The following is a 23,790-nucleotide window of genomic DNA, read 5'->3' on the forward strand; positions in this document are numbered from 1 at the left end:
AATAGCCACAAAGTAATTCAAATATCATAATTGATATTTATGACATTTTTATTGCCTATTTATCACAATTTACTACTTTTAACTTATGAAAAAGTTTTTAGTTTGGTAAAGGATAATGCCATTTTACAAGCTATTTGGTAACAAGGTATCTATTATCTATATATCATTATTATTCATGATTCCTGTTCATTATCATAAGGCAAGGCATGAAACAGGGAGATGTCCACTTTAGAAAGGATATTCACCATGTGAAAGGAAGAGATGCAGCTCTCCAGTGTATCTGTGTGTACACAAGATTTTGTTAATTATATCACATTTCAGAATATTACAGAGTGTCCTGGGACCACTTTGTAATCATTCTAAGAATTTGGCCTGATCACCTATGTAGGAAGGTGTATGAATGAAGAATGTCTCTGTAATCAGAGATAGATGTCATAATCATGACATGCATTGGAATGGACAACCTATAGAGGTTATCATAATTATGAATATCTGGCAGAGAGTGAGAGCACAGATTTGTGGTCAGAGTTGAATAGGAACCTATCTACCTACCTACCTATCTACCTATTTACCTATCTATCATCTATCTATCTCTCTATTCATCCATCCACCTATCCATGTATACTAACTGGCTACAACAATTTGAATAGAAACTGAAAAAGAAATAGTAGAACACCATGTAATTATAATAAACTTTCATAGTGATTGTAAGTTTATCTTAGAGAAAAATTCAGAAAATTTACCTTTTTATTATAGATTATAGGTGTGGAATATTATCAGATATGGTCAAAAGGTTGGTTAGTTTTGCTGTTTAAATCTGCACTACAAGGGATCTTCCTTTTGTTTATGAATTATAAGTTGACAAAAAGTACAGCATATTATCTAATATTTACTTTCAGGAAATTTCAATGTTCTTGTAATGATCCCAAGCTTCTCATAAAACCAAAGGCCTTTTTAAAAAATCCAACACTCAACATTCAATGTTGCTGTATGCAAACAAGACCTGAAATAAAACATTTTATGAAGAACTAAAAATTATTATTATTCAGAGGACAATATAAAAGCACATTATAGTTGTGAGTAGATTACAAAATATACTTAAGAAGGAACTTTGAAGATAAATAGGAATAAAAGATGTGATTAAGAATTTTATGATGAGAAAATGGACTGGTTACTTAAGGAGAACTGAAAGAAGTGGAGGGCTTCACTGATTCCCTCTGAAACTAGAAGAAAATGAGAAAGGCCTAAAGCATATTAGTAGAATACATATGGGAACACAGGGGCAAGACTGGCACAAGAAGATAGATAGATATGGATGTACTATTTGCACACATCATTAGAGAGAACTTCCAAAGAGAAGAGATTATAGATTAGTCTAAACTTTTAAGTTACAATGAATAGCTTGCTGAGTAGTAGTAGAAGGATATGGAAACAAATGAGAGGCAAATTTAAAGTATATCAATACAAATAGGATTGTTTTCACTTATGAAGTCACAGTGACAACTTTTTTCTGAGAAATAGCAAATAAGTATTTCTAGATATCAAATAGTCTGGGTGAGAAGATGCAGATATACTGAAATTGTTAACAACCTCACCATAATTAGAGGGATGTTTTATTTCCTAGAAAAAAAAATAAGAAAACAGAAGAAAAAGTGGAGAATGGAAGGACTTGGCATGAGGTCATGAAGGATTGGACATGATTGAATGAATGAACAACCACAAAAGAGGCAAGAAAGATCTATTAAGACGCTTGAGGATACATACCAGGCAAGGAGCAAGAACAAGAGCAGAAAGTAGCTATAGGGTTCTGACCTAGGAGGGGAAATGGCATCTCAGATCCAGCCTTAATTCAGTCTGAAGCCTAGGAAGCTAAAACCTAGAGGGAGTTGCCGACTCTGTGACTTTGAACCTACAGAGATTTGCAGAAGTAGCTGACCATGGTGAAGTCTAGCAGCAGTCTACTGGAACTCCAAACAAAGGCAAAGTCGCCATTCTGTTTCTCAGACCCTGAACCAAAGTCAGGAACTTTCAAAGGTTATACCAGAAAGGACATCAATCAGGCTTCATCCTGAATTAGATCAAATTCAATGCATGAAAATCCTGAAGATTCCTAACCTGAACTATCCTGAGATTTTTGAAGAACACGGCATTCAAAATCAAGAGACAGAGCAAAATTAAGAGAATACAAGACCGGACCAAGTGATACCTATTCTCTTCAAAAATTCTCAAAGGCCCTAACAAAAAGCCTAAACTTAATTAATAAAGCTGGGGAAATGAGTTTAAAAATAAAGAATACGCCCAATTCACAAAACAAGAAAAAAGTGACTCTAAAACATCTACAAGCAAAATCTCACAAAAAAAAACAAGTTTGTGGCATGGGTTTAAAAAGGAGTTCCTGAAAATATGAATTGAGGGTTTTTATATTAAAATGATTTTATAAATAAAATGATAATTATAATAGAGGAATAAATCACAAAAGAAATAGTATCTATAGAAAAAAGACTTGGAAGGAAAATATCTTAGCAAAAGAAGTACAAAGCCTTACCCAAGCAACAAGCTCTGAATATAATGGGGATAAAATGAGGATAATGACTACTTGAGAGACAATAAGAAATGCATATACAAAGTCAAAAGACAAATAAAAATAGAAGAAAGTATGACATATCTTTTTGTCAAAAACAACTGATCTGGAAAATAGATGAATGAAAGATAAACTAAGAACCACTCTACTCCTGAAAACCATGTCCAAAAAAGAGCATAGATATCATATTTTAATAAACCATGAAATAAAACTCCTTACACCTCTTGGAAGCAGAGAACAAACTTAAAAACCAAAAAGAGTCTACTGGTCATCTTTTGAAAGAAATCCTCAAATAAAAACTCCAAAAAACATTAGTGCCAAAATTTGGAAGTTCTCAAGTCAAAAAATTATCATAAGCAGCCAAAAAGAAAGAATCCAAATATTAAGGGATTTGCAATCTAGATTGTTTAGGATTTAGCAGTCACCACATTAAGGAAGCAAAAGGCTGAAGATATTATTCCAAAAGGCAAAAAATAACATACTTACAAATAAGGATACCTTAACCAGAAAAAACTTAAGTAAAAACTCACAGAAGGAAAATAGATTTTAATGAAATAGAAGACTTTCAAGTATTTCTGATTGAAAGAACAAAGCTGTATAGAAACTCTGGCATAAATACATGAATAAAAGGAAACAAAAACGTAATCATGAATGAAAAAACTAAAACAAATATTAAAAGATTTATTTTGTTTGTCAGGAGGACCTGAGTTCAAATCTGGACTCAGACACTTAATAATACTTCCTAGCTGTGTGACCCTGAGCAAATCATTTAACCCCAATTGTCCTAGAAAAAAAAAGGGAGAGAAATGGAAGCAGTAAAGGTGGGGAGGAGAGAAAGGACAGGAAATATTATATGTTATATATTAAATAACTATAATACAAATATATTTTATTTTTTAATTTAAAAAACAATAAAAAAGGAATACAAAACAAAACAGAACATCAGGAAGGATTCAAAATATATAACAACAAATTACCAGATCAAGAAAGTGTATATATTAATAGAAGAAATTATATTCATGAATGTCCATTTTTCTTTACTTCCTTGTAAATTGTTCTTTTGTTCTCTGCTCTGCATCTTACTTAATTTCCCCCCTTTCTCCACTCCTCCCAAGCAAGCTATAGTTAAGAAAAAAATAAATTTATATGTACATATGTACATATATTGATATACACAAACACATCCCACATACACATGCATAAATATCTTTTCTATCCTGCTGCCTTTGCTTTAATTCTGCTCCTTAACTTGCCTTGCTATTACTTAACCACCCCCCAACACTTGTCTTCTTCCCACACCCTTTGCTTCCCCATCTGCCCATCCCTCCTTCCTTATCTCTTTATAGATTTTGGAGGATGTTATACCCTTCCTGGTATATATGTTATGTAGTGTTGCCTATTAAACCCATTCCCAGAAGGAGTAGGTTTTCAGAATTGCAGCCCTCCTCCCCTCTCTAGTGCCTCTGTATCTATTCTTCCTCTGCACACCATTTGTATAATATAATTACGATTTTTACCTGAACTCTGCCAATCTTTCTTGTGAGATTGTTGATAATGAATCTTAAACATACAGTATACATTTCCCATGTTTAAAAAAGCCCAATATTTTAAACTATTTTTCCATGTTAAGTTCCTTGAAATTGGCTCTTATACGTTAAATTTTCTATTAAGTTCGGGTTTGGTTGATAGAAAGTCCTGAAAATCTGCAAGTTCGTTGAATGTCTTTCTCACTCAATATTATAGATAATTGTTGGAAATGATATCTATGGCAGCAGGCCTAGTGTTTTTGTTTGTTTGTTTTTTTTATTTTTTTTTGATTGTGTGTAGAGAGCCATTTCACATTACTCTATGGGTAGAAGCTTTTTTTTTTTTTTTTTTTTACTTTAGGATACCCCTCTGAAGATGAACTCCAGTATTCCCTGTTCCCAAAGTAACTTTCTATTGTAGAGTTCTTTCTTCTTTGCTGGTTTATTTTTTAAAAATAAATAAATAAATAAATAAATAAATAAATAAGAGGTATTAGTGTAATTATTTCTAATCCTGGGGAGTGGGGGTGGGGAGGAATGCCTTAAGCTTCCCTTCAGCTCCACCTTCCTGCAAGTGCCCACAGCCAGCAGTGTCCCCTGAACTAACCAGGGGCTGGTCCTTCTCCCCACAGAGCTGCATCTCTGCAGCACCGCTGCATCTGGAGTTCCCTCTATCTTCCCAGAGTCAGACCCAGATTCCACAAACAGTCCAGGGGGGTGAAAGTCTCTGTGGTTCCTGCTGAGACTCCTGCTCAACCCTGGAGTTCCTACTTGGTATTTCTGGGGAGCTAGCCCAGAGGTGTTTGCACTTCACACAGGTTAATCCCAGCCTGGGGTCTTTCTTCAGATCATCTCAGATTGTACCTTATTTGTCCAGTTCTGTCCCAGGTCTTCTTGATTTCTTGATTTTTCACAAGTATGTTTTCCCTGAGGCGCAAATTTGTTCATGGGTGGGAGAAATCTGGAGAGTTAGAAACCAACCTACTCCATCATCTTCCCAGAATCTTCCTCCCAAATAATAATATTTCAAATAGAATATATAAACATACAAGTATATCAAATAATCATCTTTATTATACAAATAATATTATACTGGTAGAAGACATTAAAAATAAAGAAAGGGTGGGAAAATTATATGACACTTGAACAATAATTTCATTTGGATAGATCTGAGGAGGGAAGAATAAATTCATCCACAAAATCGGGTGCATAAAGATCTTTCATTAAGAAGGAGAGAAAGGAAGGGAAAAGGAAAAGGGAAATGGAGAAGAAGAAGAAGAAGATAGAAGAAAGGATTAGCTATATCAAAAACAGAGGATGAAGACTTAATAAATGGAAATAAAAAGTAAGAATCTGGGACTCGGCTCTAGACAAGTAAAAGAGAGGGGCAGGGAGTAGGGAGTATACGCTGTTATTTATCATATATAGAACACTAATACATTTTTAAGCTGTCATCTTTATTTTTGTAGAGGGAAGATAGAAAAAAAGAGAAAATTTATAAGGTAATAAATAGAGGAATATATTATAATTGTGAATGTAAAAGGGATGAACTCACCTAGAAGTCAGAATCTAATATGCTCTTCACAAGAAACACATTTGAAATAAAAATTTTTGTAGAATTAAAATAAAAGGCTATAGTGAAATATATTAAGCATCAGTCAGTGTAAAAAGACAGGTATAGCAATCATAATCTCAGATAATGCAACAGCAAAAATCAAAAGAAATAAATAGAACTATATTATATGCATATATATGTATGTATGTATATATATATATATATGCATATAGAGAGAGACAATGTTTATGCCAAACATAAATTCACTAAATGACATAATATCTAAATATTTAAAGGAAAAGTTAAATTAGTTACCAGGAGAAACACTAAATTTATAATGGGGAGTATTTAAGACTATGAGTAAAATAAAAAAGGATATGAACATAAATGTTTAAAAGTTAAATATGAAAGACTCCTGGTGATTATAGAAAACTAGGTGGTGCAGTAGAAGAAATAGTATTTTTGAAGTCAGTAATACCTAAATTTAAATATGGCGTCAATGTTTAATAGCTATATGACCATGGTCAAGTCACTGACTGGTTGTCTGCCTCATTTCCTCAACTGTAAAATGGGAACATTTAACACTTAACCTTGAAGGATTGTTGAGAAAATCAAATAAAATATTTGGAAAGAACTTAATACAATTCCTGGCATAAGTGGGAACTTAATACATGCGTGTTTCCTTTTTTATTGAATGGGGATATAAAGAAGTATGCAATTTCTCTGGTATATACTTATCATCTATAAAAACTGGCTATGAATTATATGAAATCCTCAAAAACAAATGCAGAAACATAATGAAATAAAAATTATATTTGATGAGCCATAGAAATGATGGATGATTTCAATAAAGAAAATAATCATTGATAACCATAAAAACCAAAATTTTAGATGGAAAAACAAATTTTTCAAGGAAAAATCTTTTAAAATATCTACTTACAAAGGAGGTCAGTAATTTGTGCAAGTAGCTAAAAAAACCTAGAAGACAAAATTTCAAAACTCCAAGTAAACTTCAAAACAAATTCTGAAAATCAAAGAAGAAATTAACAAGATGGAAAGCAAAAATAAAAACCATAGAATGGGCAAATAAAATTTAAGACCTGTATTAAAAAACACACACAAAAAAAAATGAACTAATTTGAATTTTTAAAAAACAAAAATAAATTAACAGTATAAAGAACAATAATAGAAATTATCTTCCTGATTAAATTCCAATAAAATTGGCAATCTAAAGAGGTGAATATTTACTAAAAAATAAAGTCCTGAGATTAATACAGCAAAACAGAAGAAAATATATAAATAAACTAATCTTAGAAAAGAAATTGAACAAGCCACAAATTAACTCCCAAAGGAGAAAAAACAAACCAACCTGGGAACATCTGGATTTATAAGGAAATTTTATGAAGCATCCTGAGAATAATTCTAATATAGAAGCTGCTTAAAAAGATAGGAAAAGTCCCTAACAAATTCTTTCTATAATGGAAATATAGTCTTGATATCTAAACCAGGGAGAATCAAAACAGAATAAAAAACTATAGAACAATATTTCGAATGAACACTGACATAAAAATGTTCAAATAAATACTAATAGGGAAATTACAGCAAAAATCTACTAACAATTATATAGTAATGACCAGGTTGGAATTATACCGATAAAGCAAGATTGGTTCAGTATTATTAGGCAAATTCTTAGAACCAGGTCGAAAAGAAATGGTAAAAATAGGACACTTGATTCCATGAGCTCAAAATTTGCCTCAAACACTTCCTAAACTGCATAACCATTAAGTAAATCATTTAACCTCTTTTGGCCTCCATTTCTCATTTGTAAAATGGTGATATCAGTTTCAGTATCAAATGAGATAATCTAGGCATAGCATTTTAAGAAACCTTAAAATGCTATTATAGATGTTAGCTAGTAGTAGCTACTATTAATATTGATAACATTGATAACAAGAAAAACAAAAAGTCATATTCTATCAAGTGCTACAGAAAAAAATATGAACAATATCATCACTACTATTCTATGTAGTTCAAAATAGGCTGGGCATAATAAGATAAGAAAAAGAAATTGAGAAATAAGTATAGTCAAAAAGGAACCAAAATTAGTGCTTTTTGCCAATAATATGAAGGCTTGCTTACAGATATCAAGAGCATAAACCTGAAATTAATTGAAATAAGAACTTCAAAAAAATTGTTCAATATACAATTTAAAATATCAAAATTTCTTCATGTTACCAACAAAAAACCCAGCAAAAAGAACCCGGATGAGAAATTGCATTTAATATGACTATAAAACACTTGGGAGTTTTATCTGTCATGACACTGGAGCTACATGTCTGATAACCAAACACTATTATTAATGCATTTATTCAGTGCCCTATCAAATTTAATAAAATTACTTTATAGAGCTAGAAAATATTAATACAAAATGCATATAGAAGAAGAAAAAGTTCAGAATCTCAAAGGGAAATTATGAAAAAAGTAGAAATAAAGAAGACCTAACAAAACCAGATCTAAAACTAGAAGGTAGCAATCATCAAAAAATGCTTTAATATTGGTTAAAAGGTAGAGAGCCTGATCAGTGGAAGAAATTAGGAACACAGCATACCTGTATCTTTGCCAAGAAAACCCCAAGTGAGGTCATGAAGAATTTTACATGAATGAAACAACTGAAAAACAACAACAGAGGCAAATTAACAGAAGCCAAGTGTTTAATAAGCTAAAGCCCCTAACTATTTAGGTTAAGAAATTACTATTACCAAGAAAACTGGAAAGCATTCTGGAAGAGCTTAGGTACAAGCCAACATATTTTAATATATAAAATAGATAAGCTCAAAATGGCCACATGATTCAATCATAAAGAATAACATAAACAAATTAGAGAAGCAAGGGGGAAAATTACTTTTCAGATCTATGAGAAAGGCAGCATTTCATAACTAAATTGGACCTTGAGAGGTTCACAGAAGACAAAAAGGGTAATTTTGATTACATAGAATTAAAGGGTGTTTTTTTTTAACATAAATTAAATGCAACTACAATTAGAAAGGCAGTGACCAAAGGAAATTTTAAAGGACCTGTGATGAAATATACTACTCACCTTTTGACAGGGTGGTAATGAACTCATAATGTAGACTGAGACATATTTTTTACACTTGGCCAATGTGGGAATTAATCTTATTTGATTTACAAGCCTCTTTTCTTCTCTACTGAGAGAGGGATGTGGGAGAAAATGTTTTCATTCATGAAGAAATGTTTAAACTAGGAAAAAGAGGAAGTATTTATTAAACACCATCTATGTGCTAGGCACTTAATAGGTTCTGAGTATACAAAGACAAAAATGAAACAGTTTTTGCCCTGTGGGAGCTTACATTCTAACATGGAGGCAACATGTACACAAATAATGGCATGCACAATTTATAGAATATAAGTACAGATTGAATTGGGTGGGGAAAACACTAATAGGTGAAGAGTTCAGGAAAGGCTTCCTAAAGAAGCTGGTATTTTAAATAAAAAGAGTAACTCTAAGACATGAAGATGAGAAGGAAGTACATTCCATTTATGGGGGATCGTGCTGGGACATTCAGTGTCTCTAGTATGGAACAGCAAGAAGGCCCATTTAAACGTACACTTTAAAGATGAGTTTCAGATGTTTAGAGTCATTCAGAAGGGAGGCAGCAAGCCTGCCTTCATCTGAGTCTTAAAGTCAGGGAACCACATAATTTTCCAAAGTATGTGAAATGGATCACGGGAAGGGTAGTGAGCTCTATAGCCTCCTAGCTTTAATGTTAGGATAATAGAATATGCATTTCTGGCTCTAGAACCACAAGAATGTCTTAAGAACACTTCTTATGGGGGAGCCACAAGAACGCAAGAGAAGAGCTTATTCTTGCACCTGATTCTGGAGGGCTCTTACTATTATTGCTCCACATCTGTTGTGTTTTATCCCTTCTCCTTTTCCATTTTTTAAATTTTTCTTACTATTTCTTTTTTTTTAGCTTCTTGTTGAGTTAGGGAGGAAGGGCACCAAGAGTAGTAGGAATCAGAAAAGGCTTCATGTAGCAGATGGCCCTTGTTTCTTTTTCTAAAAATAATTGTGCTGGTGTCTGCAGATGACCACATACAGTGGAAATAACAGAACCAGGAGATGACTGCTCTTGAGGAGAAATCTCTGTAATGCCCATTGCAAAGAGAGGCAGGTGGTTTATTAGAGTCCTGTGGCTTTAACCAGAAATGCATACTGAGCACTAAGGCACCGAGCTATCAAGTCAATGATTTGGGGATGCATGTAAGGATTTAAGTGTCAGACTTTTTTTCCTGTCCTGAAATTCTGTTCGGGAAGTAAGAAGGTAAACTTTTTTGGAATAAGGATGGATGTTCTTTGATGAAGGTAGTAATGATACATCTTTCCATACTCTTCTAGGGATATAGGGACCAAAGTAAAAACTGGTCTTCTAGGAGGGGATGTGGACGTGTAGAGGTGATACCTATCTGAGCACAGATTCCTCTAGCTGGCCAATGAGGTGCTTTTCAGTTCTGAGATGCTATGACTTAGTACCTTGGACATCTGCACTTGGATAAAGTATACAGCTAGTTACATTGCAAGTATACATATGTAGATGTGGTACTTTCTCTGAGTGGCTCCCCCAATCCCCAATTTGCACTTAGAAGTTGGGTTTCTATTGTGACGATACACAGACTTCTTAGACATGCCCCAGACTAGAAATAGCTTTCATTCTTCTTTCTTTCATCAATCAGTAAATCTTTATTAAGTGCCTTCTTTGAGCCAGGGTAGGTAATGGGCTCATGTTGGCTTTCTCTGTTAAGTTCACACGAGTCTTATGGGTTTCCCCTCTTTACTACTGAGCCTCATGGCACAGAGAAAAATAAGAATGGGAATGCATTGATGCTCTCTTCTTTGTGGACTGTTAGGAAGAGTTATGACTCAAATATCCACTGCTGAAGAGTGGGGTAGGCTGATGCTGGGAAAATTGTCCCGATATATGTGGATATATCATATGGCTGGTTGGCTTAGGGCAGAACACAACCTTTGTGGGTGTTGGTCCTTTGCATCATGTCTGTTTTTATATAGCTTATTTTGTCTGTCTTCCCTTCATTAAAATTTAAAATTATTAAAAGGTCGCAATCTCACAATCCCATTAAGGTCACCAAGTGAGCCAAGGACAAAGAAGGACAAAAATGAGAAGAAGGAAAAATATAAGAAAAGCACAATGTAACAAAGATAAAGGAGGATGAAAATAGAAACAGGAACTGAAGCATATAGAGCATGCAATGTTATAGGGGCCACCAGAGCATAACTGAGGTGGCTGTAATATAAACCTCTTTTAATATTATCAATAGCAGGATCAGTCTTGGGAGAGGGAAACTGGGTGATAATGGTGAGCATCTCAGGGTCTTGGTGGGGGTTCCCTTCTTCTCTTTCCTGGGAAACAACAAATCTTCGAATAATTGTTCTTAGCCATGCATCTAGATCTCCAGCTTTCTAAACTGAAAACCTCCATAATATGGTATCTTATCCATATCCATCATTTTTCAGATGAAGAAACAAGCAGAGAGAGATGGATGACTTGATTTACAGTCAGATAGTTATTTGATGGGCTAAATATATCACACTGTTTTTACTTTTCATAAAATCCGAGTCCCTCTTGGTCACTCTGAATCTCCTGGCTCTCCTCATTCTTCCTCAGAGGAGGAGGGTATGCAAGACTTGCCCTCTGAACTGTAGATTGGATTATGGTCATCTCTTGATTCTCTTCCTGCCACAGTAGTTGCTGGGCCCTGGGCTATCCATTCACTTTCAATGGTCATGTTGAGCAGTGATAGTGGTGAATTGAGTGTGTATGTTGTTGTGAAAGGAGTTGAATCAGTCCCTGGACTGGCTAGGACTCTCACATTTCACAGCTTATTCTTTTGAAGGTAAATCACAGGGCAATTCCTGGTGCTTTTCTGGAGGCACCTTGCCTCCAAGTGATGAGAGGAGCTGCCAACAAGGTCCATATTACAGATTTGGCAGTGGTTCTTTCTTTTACTCTATGATGCTGCTCATAAGAAGGCAGCAGCTGAAAACCTAATTCACTTTCACCTTGTCTACATTCAAAAAAGGGAGAGGCTACAAAGCAGTAAGCCAGATCATTTTTTGTGGGTCAGAGAAGATCTCCCTTTGTATCCCATCCTCAACTTTTGAGCTTGCCTAGTGTTTTTTCACCTACAAGTTTCTCATAGGGTATTTCTTATGAAATATTAAAACTTTACTCATAGGTGTCTTATGAAAATTTAAAACTACAATATAACTTAATGCATTAAAGAGTTTATAAAATATGAAAGGGATGTTTATCAAAGGAAGCAGTGATCACAAAAAACTAGCATTTTTTTCTTTTTCTTTTGACAGTTGATAAAGAGAAGCAGATCATTAACAGACCATTCAACAAAGTCTCTCCTTTAATTCATGAGGAAATGATGTTGAGATTGGTGCTAAATAACAGTATAAGTATATGAATTAAGAACTGATTGAATGGGCATAGTTGTTAATAATATTTGTAAAAGTGCTTAGTACAGTTCCTGGGACATAGCAGGTGCTATATAAATGGTAGCTATTACTGTTGTTCTTGTTGTTGTTGATGATGATGATGATGATGATGATGATGATGATGATGATGATGATGATGTTGGCTTCTCCAGTAGAATAAGTCAAGAATCCATGGTTTATCTGGTGCTGTTTAACAATTTTTATCAATGCCTTGGCTAAAGGAAAAGATAGAAACTATTTATCAAATTGTAGATTATGCAAAGTAAGAAAAGCTAACACACTGGATGACAAACTTAGAATTCCAGAATATTTTCATAGTTTAGAGCAGCTCACTGACCTAGTGTGGATAGAATTAGAACAAAATTTAATTAAATAATACTAATAAAATAAAAATGCAACAGAACATAGATTGTTTTTAATATTTGATTTTCTGAATCAATATGTGATCCTCAGAAATACTTATGCACAGTTTAGTGGCCCCTGTTTCTATTTGAGTTTGATAGCACTGGTCTAAAACAATGGACAAAATCTAACAGTAAAATTTAAAGAGTTGGTAGATTTAAATGAATGTTTTTAAAGAACCCATATAAGGACAAAATAGGATGGTATGGCTAGGCAGAAATCAATCTAAAGATCTTTGGAGTTTCAGAAAAGTCAAACAATATGTGGTGATAATACAACTGACATTTATATAGCACTTTGAAGTTTGCAAAGACTCATACATATAGTATAAGTCAATAGTATGTCATGGCAGCAAAGAAAGTAAATGAAATATTAGGTTGGTTTGAAAAGCATCAGGTCTAAGATTTAGAAAGTGATATTCCCACTGTCATAGTGAAAAGCCTTGGTCAGACCATATGTAGAGTACTCTCTTTGAAGAGAACTAAGGAGACTAGAAAAAGGCAAGCAAGAAGGTCTGGAGTTCATGACAAATAAAGATTACTTGAATAAATCTTTGGCCTGGAGAAAAAAAAAAGATAAAGGGGGTACAATCTTCAATATATTTCCAAGTATTTGAAGGGCTGTAATAGGAAACATGAACTGTGAACTTTCTGCTTAACCAGAGACAGTAGTACAGCAGCAATGGGTGGAAATTGCCATAAGACAAACAGGCTTCATTTAAAGAAACATTATTTAATAATTAGAACTAGATAAAAATAGAGTGAGCTCTTTTAGGAAGTAGGTGTGACTTGCCCTCCCTAGAAATCTTCATGCAAAAGTTGGGTGGCCACTTGTTGGAATGGGTTTGTTGTAGAGAAGGCTGGCAATTCATGAATTAAGCTAGATGGCCTTTGTGGTCTTTTCCAGCTGTGATTCTGTGGGAATAAGGTCCTGAGATGTCAACAAGGATGCAAAGATCATTTACATTACTATTAAAGTCTGTAGATTCTTTTCTTAAGACTTGCAGAAACTTGAATTCCATCCTGCTATATCAAGCTCTTTTCTCAGAGAAACACACCCAAGTTACCAGGTTCCCAAGAGCTAAATAGTTACCACAGGAGTGTCATTCTCTCTATCTCTTTCCTATGGAATCAATGTTGCATTATCAAGGCCAGTATAACAATATTGTTCACACGCTTTTTGTGTGTACTACTGAGGCAAACACCTCAAGCAGATCAATGATAGAAAGAAAGTACAGCATTTTTAGAAGGAAGAACTAGAAGCAAATGTCCTTTGGGCAATGGCTAAATTATGGCATATAAATATAATGTAATTTTCATTGTGCCAATAAGACTTAAAGAACACAAAAATAGGAAGACTTAAGTGAACTGACACAAAAGAAATTAACAGATGCAGGAAAATTATACACAACTATAATAATGCAAATGGGGAAGACAACAAAATAACTGAAAACAGAATAATAAAATCATGTACTATGCTAAGTTCTGGGGATATAAATACAAGCAAACAAGACAGTTCTTACCCTCAAGATACTTATATTCTAAATAGGGAAGACACTACCAGAAAAGGGGGCTTGAAATTGATGGAAAGCCCCAAGAGTTGAGCACAGAAAAGATACCCACTCGGATCAAGAAAGTAGTGAAGAAATAGGTAATGGCAAAGTTTTGAGCTATGGCTCAAAGCATTATGATAGCCCTTCATAAAATGGTAGTCAGAGTTAATGACTCTCTAATCGAGAGAATGACCCTCAGGGTGGAGAGAATGATATGAAATTATAATGTCTATATTTTAGACTGGCTTCTATTTTTGGCCAGGACTAATAATACACCCGTCTTATGATTCAGGTTGCAATAAGCAATTAGGGATTATATAAAATTCAATCAAAAATTACTTTTCCTAATAGGAAAAAAAATTTTTAATGAAACTTATAGTCCTTAGGATACAAAAACAATATTCCCCTTCCCTTGCAGAATCAGTACAGCAGACAGAAAGGTGTCATCTCCCAGAGTGCAGCAAATGCTCAAGTAGGAGGTTAATGCTAATTCCCTTCAAGGCTAAACCTCTAACTAATACTTCAAATGGCAGAAAAAAACCTCCCATTTTTTTCAACAGTGCTGCTAGTACACCTTCCTCTAAGTCAGAGGCTATTAACCTAGGGCTCATGGACTTGTTTTTTATAATATTAAAAAAATTTTTTCAATGTATTTTGTTTTCTTTGTATAAAGTGATGGAAAGAATAAGCTCAAAGATAATAGCTTTCAATAATGACATTATTATTGGTATCTAGGACTGGAAATTTCCATATGTCAAGATTCTGAGGGAGCAAAACAGGGAAAATTCTTCTAGTCCTAGGGGAAGAGTGTCTGCTTAAAAACAAAAACAAAAAAGAAAAAACGGCTAACTTAAAAGCAGAACGGTAGCCTGGAACAATATAATTAACAAATCAGTGCCCCACAGCATTTACAGGAACAGAGTCCAGTAAAATCCAGAGAATAGACTATCATGGTTAATGAGAGTAGCATGAAGGCATTTGTAATCCAGCAGCTTGAGTGGTAGGAGTAGGAGAGATGTTGTCCCTCATATTATATTTGGTTTTGTGCCATTGCCTTTCTTTGAATGAATTGCATGATCAGTCAGGAATTCATGAACTATTTTTAGCATTGTAGATCCATAGAACACCTTGACCTTGATAACTTTAAGAAATTCAATTTCATAGACAAGTTGAAGAAAGTTCCCAGAAGGAGTACTACATTTAGATATATACAATATAGATTACCAGGTAATGCTGAGAAGGAAGGCCTAATGTTGAAGATTGCATTTCAAATGAACTTTGATGGAAACTGGAGATTCTAAGAGGTAGAGGTAAAGAGAGCAGAATTCCCAGTTTTTGTTGCTTGTCTTTAGAAATCTTCCCCCCCCCCGTTTTCTTGATTAAATCTTTTTATTTACAGAGCTTATACATGGGTAATTTTTCCAACATTGACCTTTGCATAACCTTTTCTTGCAAGTGTTCCCCTTCTTCTCCCCACCCACTCCCCTAGCTGGCAAGTAGTCCAATACATGTTAAATATGTTGAAATACAACTTAGATCCAATATTTTTATACATACGTATAGTTATCTGATTGCTCAAGGAAAATCAGATCAAGAATGAAGAAAAAGAAAAACTGAGAAAAAAACAAAAAAGAAAACCAAACTGCAAGCATATAACAGAGAGTGAGAATGCTATGCTGTGTTCCACCCTCTGTTCCTGTGGTTCTCTTTTTGGGTGTAGCCAATTCTCTTCATTACTGGACAATTAGAACTAGTTTGGATCATCTCATTGTTGAAGAGAGCCACATCCATCAGAATTATTCATCTAATAGTCTTTGTTGTTGCCATGTACAAAGATGATCTGGTTCTCACTTCACTTAGTATCGGTTCATTTAGGTCTCGCTGGGGCTCTCTGAAATCATCCTGCTGGTCATTTCTTACAGAACAATAATATTCCATAACCTTCATATACCATAATTTACCCAACCATTTTCCAATTGATGGGCATCCATTCATTTTCCAGTTTCTAGCCACTACGAAAAGGGCTGCCTCAAACATGTTTGCACATACAGGTCCCTTTCCCTTCTTTAGTATTTCTTTGGGATATAAGTCCAGTAGTAACACTGCTGGTCAAAGGGTGTGCACAGTTTAATAACTTTTTGAGCATAGTTCCAAATTGTTGTCCAGAATGGTTGGATCTGTTCACAGTTCCACCAACAATGCATAAGTGTCCTAGTTTTTCCATATCCCCTGCAACATTCATCATTATCTTTTCCTGTCACCTTAGCCAATCTGAGAAGTGTATAGTGGTATCTCAGAGTTGTCTTTATTTGTATTTCTCTGATCAGTAGTGATTTGGAGAACTTTTTCATATGACTAGAAATAGTTTCCATTTCTTCATCTGAAAATTGTCTGTTTGTATACTTTGACCATTTATCAATTGGAGAATGGCTTCATCTATTATAAATTTGAGTCAATTTTCTATTTTAGAAATGAGGCCTTTATCAAATCCTTTGCATGTAAAAATGTTTTCACAATTTACTGCTTCCCTTCTAATCGAATCTGCATTAATTTTGTTTGCATAAAATCTTTGTAATTTAATATAATCAAAATTATCTATTTTATGATCAGTAATGACCTCCACAAATCTGAGAGGTAAACTATCCTATGTTCTTTTAATTTGTTTATAGCATCATTCTTTATGACTAGATCATGAACCCATTTCTACCTTATGATGTTACGTGTGGGTATATGACTACTTACTGCCAAACTAGTTTCCAATTTTCCCAACAGTTTTTGTCAAATAGTAAATTCTTATCCCCAAAAGCTTATGGGGCTTTTCAGTTTGTCAAATACTAGATGTTATAGTCATTGGCTATTTTATTCTGTGAACCTAACCTATTCCACTGATCAACTTCTCTATTTCTTAGCCAGTATCAGATGGTTTTTGGTGACCACTGATTTATAATGTAGATCTGGTACAGCTAGGCCACTTTCATTTATTTTTCTCTTCACTAATTCCTTTGAAATTCTTGACCTTTTGTTCTTCCAGATGAATTTTGTTATTTTGTCTAGTTCAGCAAAAATAGATTTTGATTGGTATAGTACTAAATAAACAGATTAGTTTAGGGAGCATTGTCGTCTTTATTATATTTGTTCAACCTATCCACAAGCACTTGATATTTTTCCAATTGCTTAGATCTGACTTTATTTTGTGTGGAAAGTGTTTTGTAGTTTTGTTCCTGATTTTTCCTTGGCAGATAAATTCTCAAATATTTTATATAATTAACAGTTATTTTAAATGGAATTTTTCTTTTTATCTCTTGCTGTTGTGCTTTGTTAGTGATGTATAAGAATGTTGATGATTTATGTGGTTTTGTATCCTGCAACTTTGCCAAAATTGTGGATTATTTCTAATAGCTTTTTAGTTGATTACAGAGATTCTCCAAGTATGTTATATCATCTGCAAAATGTGATAATTTGGTTTCCTCATTACCTACTCTAATTCCTTTAATCTCTTTTTCTTCTCTTATTGCCAAGGCTAGCATTTCTAACACAATATTGAAAAGCAATAGTGATAGTTGGCAACATTGTTTCATCCCTAATCTTATTGGGAATGATTCTAGTTTATCCCTATCACATATGATGCTTGCTGATGGTTTTAAATAGATGGTACTGACTATTTTAAGAAAAAATCAAGTTATTCCTAATAGTCTCTAGTGTTTTTAATAGGAATGGGTGTTAGATTTTATCAAATGCTTTTTCTGCATCTATTGAGATGATCATACAACTTTTGTTAATTTGGTTATATAGTCAATTGTGATATACTTTTCCAAATATTGAGCCATCTCTGCATTCCTGGTATAAATCCTACTTGGTCATGATGCTGGGGATGATTATCTGTAATCTCTTTGCTAATATTTTGTTTTAAGATTTTTGCATCAATATTCATTAAGGAGATTGGTCTATACCAATCTGTTTTTGTCCTTACCTGGTTTAGGTATCAGTACCATGTCTATGTCATAAGAGAAATTTAGTAGAAGTCCTTAATTCCCTATTTTTTTCAAATAGTTCATATAGTATTGGAAGTAAATGTTTGGTAGAATTCACATGTAAATCCATCTGGTCCTGGGGATTTTTTCTTAGGGAGTCGATTAAAAGCTTGTTCTCTTTCTTTTTCTAAAATGGAACTATTTAAGTAACTTATTTCCTCTTCTGTTAATCTGGGTAATCTATATTTTTGTAGGCATTCTTCCATTTCAATTAGGCTGTCAAATTTATTGGCATAATCTTGGGCAAAGTAACTCCTGATAATTGCTCTAGTTTCCTCTTCATCAGTGGATAGTTCTCCCTTTTTATTTTTGAGACTAACAATTTGATTTTCCTTTTTCTAATAAAATTAACTAAAGATTTATCTATTTTGTTGATTTTTTCATAAAACCAACTCTCTTATTAATTCAATAGTTTTTTAGTTTCAATTTTATTGATCTCTCCATTTATTTTTAGAATTTTAAGTTTGGTATTTGATTGATTTGTGCTTTTTCTAGCTTTTTTAGTTGCAAGCCCAATTTATTGATCTTCTCTTTCTCTATTTTAGCCAAGTAAGACTCTAGAGATATAAAATTTCCCCTTATTACACCTTTGGCTGCATCCAACAAATTCTGGTATGTTGTTTCATCATTGTTTTTCCCTTGGATGAAATCATTGTCTATGATTTGCTGTTTCACCCATTCGTTCTTTAGGATGAGATTACTATTTAGTTTCAAATTTCTTTTTGGTCTATTTTTCCCTTATGCTTTATTGAATGTAATTTTTGCTGCATTGTGATCATTTAAAAAAAATCATTTACTATTTCTTGTAGCGTGCTGTCGTCTCCAGAAGCTGCTGGATCGCTCTCTGGGAAGAGATCTGCTGTGTCTACTCAAATCTTTTGGACAGATTCTTCTTCCTGTAGTGAACCGTTGTCTCCAGGCAGTTGCTGTTAACTCTTGTCCAGAGAAGTGACTTCCCTTCCTGCAGAGAGCCGACTTCCCTTCCTGCAGAGAGCTGCGTCAAGCCAGATGTAGTGCAGAGTCTTCTCCTCTTCCTGGAGTGGTGTCCTCTTTTATCCTCCCAGAGAATGGGCGTGGGATAATGCAAGGGCTTCTGGGAAGAACCACTTCAGCCAATGAGCTTGCTCCTTCTATCAAGTCAACCTGAGTTCTCACCTTGTAATTGACCAGACAACCTGAATTCTCACCTTGTCACTGTCCAGACTTGAGTTCTCACCTAGTAATCCTAACATCTCCCCCTTTCTTTTGATTTAGAACATATGACAGTCATGACCTTGAAACATAAATCCATCAATATGGGAAGTATTACACATAATTACATAAATTACATAAGCACATAGTAACATAGTAACATAACACATGCTAGAAGTATATAACAAATAACATAATCAAATAATCATAAATTGAGAATTTATAAATGTACATAAGTCCATTGTCCATTAGTCTCATCTTGTGTGAGGAAGTCCAATGATTCCTGCTGGTTTTAAAGTTCTTTAACAGTCTTTTTATTAGCCATGCTCTTTCGGTGTAAGATGTTTCTTAGATCTTCTCCTTTATTTTGAGATCTTTCTCTTTTTCTGTCTCTCTCTGATGGACAAGGCGAATACGACTCGTTGGCACCCATCTGATTCCTTCTCCTGCTGAAGAAATACAAGCAAACCCTCTCTCCCAGGCAGTTAACCTATCTAATTTCCTTCTATTTACCACTTTCTAAATCTCTTCACATCATCTGGCAATTACATTGGAGTTGTTTGCACTGGACACAGCCCTGTTGGTTTAAAAGGCCTGTATTCTCCCCAAGTGTAATCCATTTTTGCAATCTGATTGCCTTTTGGCTGACTGATTGGGTAATCCCTTTCTGCCATGTGATTTCTTTTCTGCTGGTTGATTAAATCAGAGTCCTGGCCTTCTAAAGGTTCTTTGGGTGTAACATCAGCTGCCATCATGCCCCAAGTCTTTTTTGCCTGGGGCCCTGGACCTGGGCCCCTCATCCCATTTCCCTGAATTATTCTACACTCTGATGCCCAATGGAGTCCTCTGTTGCATTTTGGACATGGGGTTTTAGGTCTTCTCTCACCCTGTCTTCTCACTGTATCTCCATACCTACACTGAGCTCTTAGATGTCCAATTTTTCCACATTGAAAACATCGCCGAGTTTCTCTAGAAGGCCCTTGCCAGGAGGGACCCTACCCTGTCTTTCCACATTCATCATTGTCCGGGTGTAAAAAGCATTTGTTCCCACTGTAGCACAGCGTCTTATGATCTCCTCTAAAGGAGCATCTTTGTCTAATCCCCATATAATTCTTTTGCAAATCTTAGCCAGATGTCTGGTCATTATTTCTGTAGCTGCATTTTCTCCAATAGTTCTTTTGACAGCAGTTTGCAAACGTCCCACAAAATCTGCAAAAGGTTCATTGGGACCTTGCTGTATTTTAGTGAAAGCCTCTCCGCGATCTTTCTGTCCAGGGAGGACACCCCAAGCTTTTATTGCAGCCTTAGCAATTTGTTCATATATTGTCATGGTATAATTAATCTGTTCTGAATTCTCTACATACTGACCTTCACCAGCTAAGTGCTCAAAAGTGAATTTTGTGTTAACTCCTATTTCCAAATTGCATCTGACTTGAATTTTACATAATTCATGAAATTCCGCAAGCCATAATAAATTTTCTCCAGGTTCCAGACATGTCCTTGCTATGGATTTCCAATCATTCGGGGTTAGAACTTCATAAGACAAACCATCTAGTAACATTTTAACATAAGCTGATGTAGCCCCTTAAAGGGTACAACCTTTTTTCAAATCTTTAATTTTATTCAAATCTAAAGGTGCATATCTTCTCCTTTTTTGACCTACAAAGTCAATATTTTCAATCACAGGATATGCATGTATAAAATCACTTATATCCTGTCCTTCTCTCTTAGCTTTAACCAATGCTTTTTCTAATCTTGTCATAGGCTTAGGCTGCTTCACAGGCAATTCTGTTTGTGTTTCTGCCTCTTCCCCTCCTTCTTCCTCCACCTCTGAAGGTGGGGTTGATGTGGGCCTGTCAATAATCTGTTCTCTAGGCAGGGTTGAAGCTTCTTCAAGAGAATCATACCATAATTCCTCATTTAAATCCTCTTGTTCTAGGGCAAGATCTTGATCTTTCCTTTTTTCCTCACACTTCCTCCTCTGTTCATTTTTAAAACTTTTCCTTCTCCTACAATTTGCTTGATAGTTTAAGGCTAATTGAACTATGTTGTAGATATATAATACTTCTGCAGAAATTGAACGAGGCCCATTTTTTGCATGAAATTCTTTAATTTCAAACCCCACTAGCTTCCATTTATCTACATCTATCTTTTCTTCCTCTAAGAACCAAGGGGATGTGCATCTTAATGCAGCCAAGAGTTTTAGCAATCTGTACCCAGGTTACAAGTAAACTCTGCTCCTCAATTATCTTGATTATACTCTCTATAGTACCACTCCTGAATGGGGGTGGAGCTGAGGTTGCTTCTGGGGCTGGGGTTGAGTTGGCTGAGGTCCAGGGATTGAATATAGCTAACATCTGCCCCATTTCAGCTATAAGAGATTCCTGGTTTAGCCCTTAACAAGTTAAGTTCCTTATTTATCTATTAGCACGCTCACTTAATCTTTAACAAAGTTTCCTCGTTACTGACAGTTCTGGGTTAGAGAGACTGAGATCTGGATGGGAGGCTTTTCCACTGGAATCAGGACCGTGTCTGTCCCTGTTCGGGCACCAAATTGCGAAGGTCTGGTCTAGCTCCTCTTGTCAGGATAAGCAAAAGTCCTTGCCCCACGTGTGGACGCCAATTGTAGCGTGCTGTCGTCTCCAGAAGCTGCTGGATCGCTCTCTGGGAAGAGATCTGCTGTGTCTACTCAAATCTTTTGGACAGATTCTTCTTCCTGTAGAGAACCGTTGTCTCCAGGCAGTTGCTGTTAACTCTTGTCCAGAGAAGTGACTTCCCTTCCTGCAGAGAGCTGCGTCAAGCCAGATGTAGTGCAGAGTCTTCTCCTCTTCCTGGAGTGGTGTCCTCTTTTATCCTCCCAGAGAATGGGCGTGGAATAATGCAAGGGCTTCTGGGAAGAACCACTTCAGCCAATGAGCTTGCTCCTTCTATCAAGTCAATCTGAGTTCTCACCTTGTAATTGTCCAGACAACCTGAATTCTCACCTTGTCACTGTCCAGACAACCTGAGTTCTCACCTAGTAATCCTAACAATTTCTGCCTTTCTGCATTTGATTTTGAGGTCTTTATGTCCTAATATATGGTCAATTTTTTGTATATGTTCCATGAACTGCTGAGAAGAAAATGTACTCCTTTCTGTCTCCATTTAGTTTTCTCCAAAGATCTATCATATCTAGTTTTTTCTCATATTCTATTTACCTCTTTAATTTCTTTCTTATTTGTTTTGTGGTTTGATTTATCCAATTCTGAGAGTGCAAGATTGAGATCTCCTACCATTATAGTTTTTCTGTCTATTTCTTCTTGCAACTCTCAACTTCTCCTTTAGGAATTTAGATGCTAAACCACTTGGTGCATATGTTTAATGTTGATATTGCTTCATTATCTATGGTACCCTTTAGTAAGATATAGTTTCTTTCCTTATCTCTTTTAATCAGATCAATTTTTGCTTTTTCTTGATCCTACATCTTACCCCTGCTTTTTTTTTTTTTATTTCAACTGAAGCATAATAGATTCTACTCTAGCCTTTTACCTTTACTCTGTATGTATCACTCGGCTTTAAATGTGTTTCTTTCAACATATTGTGGGATTCTGGCTTTTAATTCAGTCTGGTTATCTGCTCATGTTTTAGGGAGAGTTTACCCCATTTACATTTAGTTAGAACTACTAATTCTGTACTTTCTGCCATCTTACTAACCCCAAATTATACTTTTCTCTTTCCTTTTCCCTTTTCCCTCCTCCCCAGTATTTAAATTATGAGAACTACTTGCCTCAAACAATCTTCCCTCTTTAGAGACTCCCTTTTTTATACCTTTCCCGTAATATTTCTCTTTTCCTTTCTATTTAGCCTACCCCTTCCCTTCTCCCCTTTCCCCTCCCATCTTTCTATAAAATGAGAGATGTTTCTCAGTGAAATCAAATATATCTAATATTCTTTCTTCTGGCCAAATCTGATGAAAATGAGAGTCACACAATATTCATCACCCTCCCTTTTCCCCCTCAATTATAATGGGCTTTTTTGCCCCTTCCTGAAATGTAATTTCCCTTATTTTACCTCCACTTTCTTTTTTTTCCTGTTACAATCCCCTATTCATCTTTAATTTCTTTTTTTTATATTATAACAGTAAACTCAGATTATACATATATTCTCAATGTATACCCATAACAGAAATATGGTTCTCAAGAGGTATTTTTTTTTCTTTTTACCTTTTTATTCTTCTCTTGAGTTCTATATTTGGAGGTCAAATTTTTTATTTAACTTTGGTCTTTTCATCAAAATTACATAGAATTCACCAGTTTCATTGAATGTCCATCTTCTTCCCTGAAAGAAAATGCTTAATTTAGCAGGTAATTTATTTTTGGCTGCATTCCAAGATCCTTTGCCTTTCAGAATATCAAGATTTTAGGCCCTT

The 23,790-nt window shown here is 34.9% G+C and overlaps 1 long non-coding RNA gene across 1 annotated transcript in view; it reads right to left on the reverse strand.

Annotated features, from left to right (window-relative positions):
• Positions 1 to 12,154: 12,154 nt before the first annotated feature.
• The window catches only part of LOC141557962 (uncharacterized), a 56,328-nt gene continuing 44,692 nt past the window's right edge, over positions 12,155 to 23,790 (reverse strand). The window contains exon 3 of the long non-coding RNA XR_012486928.1: positions 12,155 to 12,421. This is a non-coding gene — a long non-coding RNA (uncharacterized LOC141557962). The remainder of the gene's footprint in view (positions 12,422 to 23,790) is intronic.

The sequence above is a fragment of the Sminthopsis crassicaudata genome, chromosome 2 (genome assembly GCF_048593235.1).
Source record: "Sminthopsis crassicaudata isolate SCR6 chromosome 2, ASM4859323v1, whole genome shotgun sequence".
Classification (NCBI taxonomy): domain Eukaryota; kingdom Metazoa; phylum Chordata; class Mammalia; order Dasyuromorphia; family Dasyuridae; genus Sminthopsis; species Sminthopsis crassicaudata.